Source organism: Myotis davidii, unplaced genomic scaffold, assembly GCF_000327345.1.
Source record: "Myotis davidii unplaced genomic scaffold, ASM32734v1 scaffold99, whole genome shotgun sequence".
In the NCBI taxonomy this organism is placed as follows: domain Eukaryota; kingdom Metazoa; phylum Chordata; class Mammalia; order Chiroptera; family Vespertilionidae; genus Myotis; species Myotis davidii.
Window position 1 is genome coordinate 2,098,614 of NW_006291015.1, and position 10,912 is coordinate 2,109,525.

Here is a 10,912-nt window from a genome sequence, read left to right on the forward strand (position 1 = left end):
TGGAAATCTTATTAATGTTTACTTCCTTTATGTCCTTATTAACAAATATTGAGAGAAGTTAGCTTGAAACACAGGCAGATAGGACAGGGGTCCAGGGGAAAACAAAGGCAGGTGGGACATAGGCAGGGGCAGACAGGGCAGTTTGAGCAGCCTAACCATAGGAACCAACCAAGCAGAAATAATAAAATATTTCTGGACTCAAAGTGGGAGGCAGGGGAAACCAAGGGAGGGCCTGCAGCAACAAGGTATACAAATGCATAGAAACGGAAAAAGTTCAGCATAGAAACAGACAGAACACATAGAAACAGGGCAAGTTCAGGTCAGTTGCTGGGCAAGAACAATTGAGGGAAATCAGTCAGGTGATGACACAGTAGACATAGAGCAGGCTTATTGCAAATATATACCCCTGGACCGCAAGTCTTTACCTGGCAGCCCATTATTGGTCCCTCTCCCCTTGCGGGGAATCTGAATCTGCTTGTAATAAATTTTGTACACTTTTGCTTAAATTTTCTGGTCTCAGAGCTCATTCTTTGGAGTCACGAGACACGACCCTGGGAAAACACTTTGGCTCACCGTTCCAGTTACCAATATGATATGAGATAGCTAAAATTTGCTTATTAATTACTTAGTATATAAAAACATGTTCCTATTATTTTGAGGAAATGAATTATATAATTCAATATGATATATCCCATTTCTTTTGATTATAAAAATTTTAAAGGTAATATATAATTTTATCATTATACTTTTAACCATGGTTTATTTGTTCAGATGTATGAAGTATATTATATTCAAAGCAAATTATAATAATGACTGGTAATGAAAACTTAATAAAGTAACAGCAGACCCAATATATGGTATTCAAGAATCATCTAAAAATATAACTACTTATTTCCTTTCAATTGCATCATGTTTCAAAATCAGAGAAAAAGTAATATACTGTGTTGTTCCCTCTATGTTACTATGTATGAGTAAGACAAAGGGTTTTCCATGATTAATCTCAAGTTATCTGTGAGGGTGACAGATTAGTGAAATACTGTTCAAGCTCTGCTGACGGTTTATAAAATTCTGTATAGACTTCAATATCATCTATATATTAAACCAGTGAAAAGGTAAGTTCTATAGAAAAAGTCCAATATTTAAAGACATTTCAACACTGTCATTATAAATATAATACTTATGTAGTCCCTTAAAATTGACTCTTTTGTAATTGTATGCAAAATATAATTAAATTATAAGTATGGTGGTATAAAAGCATGAAAGTTATTTTCTAATTACCCTATGCCCAGTGGAATTCATTTCCCTTACATTGTAAAGAACTTAATCAAGACTGGAAATATATATTATGGTTTGTTTATTTTTGTAATGTTCTAAAATAGTTTTTATATTTTCCTTTTCAATTCCGTTTCTTCCCTTTTGTGTCACTCTTCTGTATTTATATTTTCCTTGATTTTGCTCAAGTATTTTATAAATGCCTTAGGTCTACAAAATTTAAGGTGTTTTGAATGAGTAAAAATAACCTTATAATATAAACTACCATTAAATTAGTGACTATTATATGCCAAATACTACTCAACTATCTTATATAAATTAAATTTTTAAATCCAATAAATGTGGTCAGATACATAATAATAACAACTCCATTTAATAGGTTAAAAAAGAGTTCAAAGAATTTAAGAATCTTGTTCATAGTCATTGTACTCAGAATCAGAATTTGAATCTCATCAGATGTGATTCTAAAGATTTGTTGGGGAAACACGTCTTTAAAATAGACTAACATAGCAGGATGATCCTAGGAGATGGCAGAATAGGAATCATCACTAATATGTCTGTTCATGGAAACAACAATTGCACTGGAGTAATCTATCTGATGTAACTATTTTGAAATCTGGCGTATATGACATGCTTGGCTTAGCATACAAAGTGTGGTTAATTTATATCAATTTTAGTTCTTGGCTCTGTTTTCTAACTATCTCCCACCTCCCTGCCTTAAGGCTGTTCGTGTTACTAATGCAAAGATGACTCAGTCCTCTAGATATTAGGTATCTTTACTCTGATCACTGTTTACTGTTTCCAACTTTCACACAAAGAGGTGATTTCCAGGAGACCTAAAGGTCAGTGTAATTTCCCTTGCCCTTCACTTTTCTCTTTTTCCCTTTCAGAAACCAGATATTAAAAACTGGGACATTCAAAAGCAACTATATATAAGAGTAAAATTAGAAGGTCATTTCATATGCCCAGGGGAAGGTACAGGCTTTTAAAATATCAATGAAATTAATAAATCATATTCAAAGTGAGTAAGCCTGAAAGAGAAGAAACAAAAAGTACCAATAGCATAAAATATATACAGTTTAAATCACTACAGTTTTACAGATTTCAAAACACTAAGGTATGTTATAGACAACTGTATATAACATTTAGTAATTTAGTACATTTAGTAATTTAGATACAATGGATAAATCCCTTGAAAGACAAAAAATACAAAAATGTATTCAAGCATAAGTTGATAAATAAATAGTTTGGTATCTATTAAAGAAATTAAATTTATTGTTTAAAACTTTCCCAAGAAGAGAACATCCCACGCAGATGGTTTCACTAATAAATGCTACTAAACATTAAGAACCATTACCTAATCATATACAATAACTTAGTCAAAATAAATCATTGACTAAATGGAAAATCTCAAACACTAAAATATATTTTTTAAACCATTGCAAACTTAGGGTTTTAGATATGCCAGTAAAAATCCAATCATTAAAAAGCCTACAGGTAAATTGTATTTTATTAAAATTCATAACTTCTGTTCTTTAAAAGATTCTTCTTTGAAAATGAAAAGACAGGAAAAATTGAAAAATTATCTGTAAATAATATAACAGACATAGTATGAGAACCTACATTTTAAAAAGAAAATGAAAAACTCTCACAGCTCAATAATAAGGGGAGAGGAATGATTCTTTTTAAGAAATGAACAAAAGGTTGAACAGACATTTCACCTAAAAAGCTACATGGAACTAAAAAGCAAGTAAAATTATTCTCAACATTATTAGTTATTAGGAATATCCAAATTCAAACAAGATACTACTACCTACCTTACAGAATAAATGGAAAAAAAGATAATATGAAACAAAATGTTGGTTAATATCAACAACTGCAATCATCATATACTGTTGGTCAGAATATAAAATGAGATAATCACCTCAGAAAACTTTTCTTTAAGGTAGACATACACCTGTAATATTATTCCAACTCTCAGGATAAAGAAAGTGTATGTCAGAACAAGAATATTTTACTAAAAGTATTTTAGTAAACAATGGGAAACACCAAAAATATGTACCAACTTGGAAACAGATGAATATATATATTCATCTGGAAACAAAAAGAAAAAAAGAAAAAGAAATGAACAAATGATGCAAAAAAAGGATGCAGCATATGTGAATCTCCACATAGCTTTGCTGAGTGACAGAAGCAAGCATCCCAGCCCACAGATCATACATACTGTATTATTCCATTTAGATAACATTATAGGAAATATAAGCTAATCTACAGTAATAGAAATCACATCAGTGGTTGTCTGGGAATAGAAGAAAGGCAAAGAGAGATGGGAGGATGTGAATATAAAAGAGCAAAAGGAAATTGAAGGGGTTATTATCTTAAACCAGAGGCCTAGTGCACAAAATTTGTGCACAGGTGCGGTCCCTAAGCCTGGCCAGTGATCAGGGCCAATGGGGGCCAGGCCGGTCAGGCGCAGGCCAGAGAGAAGGCTGTGGTTCAAACACCAGGCCCAGAAGGAACAGATGCCACAGCACAGTTCCCCACCTCCCCCCCACTCCTCCTCGCTTGCCACTGTGCATCACCACCATAGTGTGCGGGCAGCAGACCGATCGAGGTCTGCCAGACAGGGAGAGGGACAGGGCATGAGAGGTTAGCCACTGGCTCTGAGAAGGGAGCTGACCCTCAGCCCCTCTGGGAAAGGGGCCACATCCAATGCCACCCACCCCTGGTTCCCCGTCCCAGCCCAGGGCCTGCTAACCAGAGGAGGGACTGTGAGAGGTTGGTCGGCCAGGGAAGGTTGGCTGTGGGAGCCTCTGGCTCCTGCTGGTCAGTGCGTATCATAGTGACTGGTAGTTCTGGTCACTCAGGCTTTTATATATAGACTAGAGGCCCAGTACACAAAAGTCATGCATGGAGGGGGTGGGATGTCCCTTAGCCCGAACTGCACCCTCTCCAATTCAGGACCCCTACACCTTTTTCTTATCTAGCTAACCTCTTCATATTAAAAAAAAAAATTAATTGAAATACTACCTACTCTAGGAAATCCTCTGAACAAACCTTTTTACAATCTGTATTAAGTATTTTCATAGTATAACATTCTTTTTCTTTAGCAGCAACTTAGAGTGGATGCAATTTGCTTCTCATTCTTGTCTCTGAATTCTTTCTTGTTGATCTTGTAATAGTGAAGCTTATCCAACTTACATTTCCCCTTCAAGGGCTTATATTTGGTTCAGTTTCTAGGTAATTTAACTATTACAAAACTGAGGCATACAGAAATAAATCACATTGAACAATAAAGAATGTCTCAAATATCAAAGCATAGTACACTTAAGGCCTCCCTTGTTCTGTGCCTCAAATATCATAGCATAGTACACAGTTCACATGGAACTCAGCTTCCTTTAAAATACTTGTGAAGCAGCTACTTCCAAGTATTTTTTTTATTTAATTCACAGCACATACTCTTTGTACTTATTGTTGGAAAATCACCCTAGCAATTGCCTCGTTTCTTCTCTGTATTGTGGCCTTACCTTCTGATGTCATTACTGCGCTTTTATTATCCACTCGCTCTAATAAGATTGTGAATTTTTAAAGGGCAGAGATCATGACTTGAGCTTGTGTTTCTCTGTCTTGGTGCCTAGATAAATACTCAAATGCCATCCAGTCCAAATGACTGTGATGAGAGAGGCCCACAGGATCAGTTGCTGGAGACCTCTGATTTTTATTTAAGGGGCCTCACTTGTTCTTTGCCTTTGCAGAGGGGTGAGTAGGGGCTGAGGAAATCTGAGGAAACCCAGAAAGAATTCTCCTCCTGCAGAATTTTGCAGGGCTGGCACCCAGGACCGCTGGGCATTTGCCCAATTAAAACCCGGCACACAGCAATAACAAAGGTACCGGTCTCCTATGGCTAATGCATGGCGATCAAACCCCAGCCTGCAGGAACTCACCCCCGTGGTCAAGGCTGGGCCGTCAGGTGGACTTGAGCTGGTGCTCCTGACTCTGGGGAGAGGGAGATGTCCCGTGACCTGGGAAACTACTATCGACCGAAAAATCAGAGAAGCACAGAGGATGATTCAAAAACACAAAAGATAACGCTGGTGATTCCTTCAGTCTCTGGAGTAAAAACAAACCAAAACAAATCCCTGAACTTGAACACACATGCGTGGAAAAACATTGCTCGAGGGAAAAGCAATTCAGACCCAGGCTGGAGGGCTGCAGCTAGAAGCCCCGGGTGCTATGCTACCTGGGAAGGCAGAGGGACTCTGCTCCAGGCTGACGCTGAGCAGCCCGAGGCTGGGCTGCACACAAAGGCCGTGGGGGGCCGGCGCTGCCCCCAGCCCACGCCTCAAGCAGAGCCCTTTCTGCCTACGCAGCGAACATGGCAACATGGCAGAGCACTCTGGGGCTCCGGGGCTGCAGTGCCATGCTGGGGCCAGACATTAGGCACGTGCGCTTGCCCATCCTCTCCTCCTGCCGACCAACTCAGGCACCGGCTGCCTCCAGGCCACCACCAGCCTGCCCACCTTCCCCCTTCTCCTCTCAGGTAGGGCTGCCCCTCACTTACTGGCAGCCTACGAGGGCTCAGGCTCCGGCAGGTCCCCAAACAGGTCCATGGCAGAGGCTGGTCTGTGGAGCAGCTTCTCCCAACACCCCCCCACCCCACCCCGACCCTGGGACCATGGAAGGCTTCTCCTGGGCCAGCTGCAGCCGCAGGCACCTGGGCCGGCTTTGTCAGGAAGGACGTCAGGAAGATGTCTTGTCTAATTAGCATACTACCCTTTTATTAGTATAGATGTGGTGTTTTTAATAGATGAATACATATGCCAGATTCTAACAAACTGTACACTTTAAACATGTGCACCTGATTGTATATTAATTGTACCTCAATAAGACTTAAGAATTTTCAAAACAAGTTATATGTATATGAATAGAGGTGACATCATTGCCATATATTCCTCCATCAAATCAACCCCTCCACTCTTAATTAAAGATGTCTATATTCTTCTATAAATACCCGTTTCCTGTAAAAAGGCAATGTTGTATCATAAACTGGTATTTGATGATGGAACAAAAAGCTATGAATTATAGTCCTCATTTGACAATATTTATTAGGTGACCCTGAATCATTAACTTTTATGGTTTTTCAATTCCCTTTTTAAAGTTGGAAGGCAAAGCAATTTAGAATTTTTATATAATTTAACACTGTAATTATAAAGAGGTCTGTCATGCTGTGCTGTGGAAGCAAGAACTCAACCCAGATTATTTTTAAATAATAAGCAATCTGTGGAAAGAAGATTCTAGCTAGTTAGGAAACCAAAGGCATAAACTGATATATCATAATTATATGCATAGCCATATATAATATAAATGATGCAAATTGAATATTACACTTATCCTTACCATTTTTATTAAATGTAACTAATGATATGATGTACACATGATTTTTAGTTATCATGAAAATGCTTATAAATATCAAACAGTTATCTATGTTTCAATTATCCTTGTGTTTTTTTTCATAGCCTACATGTTTTTGTAGATATGCATAGAATATTAGCTAGGTTTTTAAATTTGGGGCATAGAACAAAATCAGGTTATTTCCTCAATCGCCCCACATCTTCACAAGAGAAGCCCCTTTTTCACAAAGCCCCTTTTTCACAATCACCCCTTTTTCACAAAAGAAAGTGAAAAACTGAAGCATATGACTAGCAATGAAAACTTCCCCACCCCTCACCCACAGGAAAATTGAGAGTGCCTGATGTATAATTTCATTAGAACCTTTCTTTGAAATTTCAGATTTATTGTCATTGTGTTATGAAAGGAGACTTAATTACTTTACTTTTATGGGATGGGGTCAAAGTTTTTTGTTTATTTGACCATTGACAGTGTATCATACCCAAAAGAAATAACAATGACATCAATTTTGGATTATTCTTAAATACTGATAATTTTTACTAATTAACATAAATCCTCTAAGTGGTTATTTAAAAGGAAAAAATAAAAAAAAACAATATTTTCCATAGATAATTTATGAAGTTTACAGTATTTAAAATTATATCTTGCTAATGTATATTTTCAACTCATTTTTGTGGTGTGTCATATAGAGACTTTAAAGATATAGGAATGTTCTATGTTTAATGTAAAACATAGCCTAATATAGAACAAGTTTAATTTACATTGAAAAATATATTTTCTATATAGTTAAATTCATTTAACTAGTTAATCCTGTTTGTTAAATTTATTACATTAATTTAACATTTTGAATTAGTTAATAAAGTTGATGGATGCTCTAGAAATCAAACATATATAGGGTGTCCCCCCAAAATGTATACACACTTTGAATAATTATTAATTCCAAAGGCTTAAATCTGAAAAGAAAGAACCAGCTATTGAGCTATGAGTTGTTAAGATGAGTATACATTTTGGGGGGACACCCGGTATATAATATACCTTTATTTTTTGATGAACATAAAATGCAGCTAAATAAAGTGAGAGATATTTTAAATATTGTTGTTATTTAAGAACATATAAAAATATGTCAACTACCCTACCTACTGAGCTTATCTACCTATATAAAAGCCTAGCAACCTTTATGACCGAACAACCGGAATGACTGGAACAACCAGAATGACCGGTTGGCCAGTTGCTATGATGCGCACTGACCACAAGGGGGCAGATGCTCAATGCAGGAGCTGTCCCCTGGTGGTCAGTACACTCCCACAGTGGGAGCACCATTCAGCTGACCAACCCATCCCGGTGGCGCACTACCCCGGCGGCAGCCACTCACTCCCTCAGCAGTCCTGCAGGTCCAATCTCCTGAGAATGGGTCAGGCACCGATGGACCAGCACCACCAGGACAATCCCAACCGCTCAGCTGGCCTCCTGGAAATGGGCCTCCAGCACTGTGGCTGCTTCCCCTCCCTAGATGCTCTGCCTGGAAGAAACAATATAAAAGTGGTCACTGGGTGGCTCCTGACAACCAGCACAAATGTCAGTGTGACAGATCTGGATCCCAGGCTGGCAAGGGCATCCCACCACCTGCCCAGAGGGTTGATCATGTCCCACCCCACCCAACCCCCCTTGGGACCCCACCTGTGGACGAATTTGTGCACCAGGCCTCTAGTTATTTAATAAAACTACAGATGAGAGATTTTTAAAAAGCAGACTTCTTAGGCTTCCTGGCGTTTTTAAAAATAATTTGCCAACATAGGTAGTTTTTTTTCGATTATAAAACATGATAATGTGAGAATATTACTGAACTTTATCATGTACTTTTAACACATTCATTTCTTAAAAATAAAATGACTAACATTTTTATATTTTAATATATGTATACTTAAAAAAGAGTCCATTACATTTGTAAAAAGTGAAATTCTCTAAGAAAAGGTTTAAACTAAACTTAGAAATTCTTTCATTCTAACTGCATCTAAGAAACAGACAATGTGGAAAAATAATGTAAAAATAAGTAATATTATTTCACAACTACATTTGTAAAAGCCAATTAAAATAATTAGGTAAACCTTGAAATGTATGAGTTTCCACCTGTAGGTGTTATATTTAATATTATACCAGAAATTAGAAATCCAAATTATAATTTATCATAATATATACTTACATATTCATAAAACATGTGTTTACCCTGATCACATGCATTAATTTTTGTTTTGTTTTAACTTTTTTATGAAAGACCAAACCACCATCTTTTATTAGTGTCATTCCATACCATCTTAAAATGATCTTTTTAACTAAAGTTACCTGTACAGATAAAGCTCTTTCTATTATAATAATATCTATTCTAAAGTGTCCTATATTTTTATGCATGAAAAATGGCATTGTTTTTGGAAAATAGATCGAATATTCTAACGGCAAATAAAATATATCTTCTATTCTATGAATATTAGAATTTTCTAATAACCAAAGATTGTTACAATAGACATAGTAATTGTTATTGAACTTTTATCTGTACATAGTGCCCTCAAGTAGTGAAATGCAAGTAAGTCTGAGCCAAACTATAGTTATGGTCATAATTATGACTCAGTTCATGGGCACCTTTAAAGATCTTTCCCTGAATCCCCACTCCAGCAAAAACTCAAGTAAACCTTCTCTGCACCACTCCATGAACTTGATCTCACACCTAATTATTCAGTCACAGCCTGCTACTCTTGCGGGCACTCTCCACAATATATATTACTCTGTGGTGTAACAATCTACTTCTGTATGGAGTTGTTTATGGTACAGTAATGTCTTCCCACATCTTCACCCAGTGCTTTTTGCAAGATTGGCGCTCAATAAATAGCTAATGAATTAATATTTGCAGATACTAACTAATGAATCTAATAATTAAAATTTACAGTTTTTCTAAGGATTATAACTAGAAATCCAAAGTAGTTATATAAGCTTGAAAATAAAAAGTAAATAATTTTTGAGACTAAAGTGATATTTGCCAAATATAATGCTTCAAAGTGCTGATTATAGTGGTTCTTAATTAAACAAAAGCTCCCTAATTAACTCCATTTCACATTTACATATTTTAGTATGTAAATTTTTTGCAACCACTAATTTGGTTTTGTTTATATCTTTCTTTTATAAAGTTTCAATGTATTATTTGTTTTGCCATATATGATTATGCTTCCTTTATGGTATGGCTTATATTTCTGACTGAACAACTCTTGCATAAGTGTGGATCTGTATGACAATTGCATATTGAACAGTCAGACATGAAAAGATTATATCAAAATGAAATAAATATATTGTACTCCAAAGTATGAACTAGCAGTTAATCGAATTCAAGAAAAAAAAAGATTGAAATATCTATAGTTGTTTTATTATAGAGAATAAAGCATACATATATAGAAGAAAAGAGAGTAATATTACCTTACCTCCTAAAGTAAAATTTCTAATTTTAGTGTTTTTTGCAACAACTTTGATTTATATGAATTTAGCATACATTAATTTCCACAAAACTTTTGATTGAATACTATGTGCCAGTCTAGTGATGATTTCTTCAACTTTAAAATGAGACATGAACTTGACCCTTCAGAAAGGATTGTGCAGTGAGTTTAAATCACCTGCCATATTGATGTTCTTACTGAATTTCATAGGCCTTGAAATGAATTATATAATAAAAGGGGCTTTACTGAGTTGTATGGTCTCATGACTAGAAAATATTTGGGATGAAAATGAAGTACAATCTGTTCTCCCACTTTGTACTTCATATTCCTATAGAATTCTGGCTTTAAACATCATTTCTTATTTTGAAAAAGCTGTACTACATTCTACATATCACCAACTCTATACCATATTAAAATTTGATATCACTATTAACATGCAAATCCCACATATCCATCTATCTATCTATCTATTTATCTATCTATCTATCTATCTATCTATCTATCTATGGAGCCAGGGTATGAACGAAGGGATGATCGAAAACCAGGCTGCACGCACAGCAGGCTTGGGTGGGCGTGGACTGGTGAGTGAGCTGAACTGTTGACCTCTCCAAGAGAGAGAGAAGCGGGCCTGGTCAGCACCTGCTGTGGCTGCTGGAGAGGCCCAGAGAGAGAAGCAGGGTCTGATCTGCAGCCTCCATAGCATCTGCTGATCAGCCCTTGCCTCTCTCTCTCTGGGCCTCACCAGCAGCCGGAGC

The 10,912-nt window shown here is 36.5% G+C and overlaps 1 long non-coding RNA gene across 1 annotated transcript in view; it reads right to left on the minus strand.

Annotated features, from left to right (window-relative positions):
• Positions 1-5,903, minus strand: part of LOC107183144 — a 16,837-nt gene extending 10,934 nt beyond the window's left edge. Inside the window, exon 1 of the long non-coding RNA XR_001513913.1 lies at positions 5,834-5,903. This is a non-coding gene — a long non-coding RNA (uncharacterized LOC107183144). The remainder of the gene's footprint in view (positions 1-5,833) is intronic.
• Between the last annotated feature and the right edge of the window lie 5,009 nt (positions 5,904-10,912).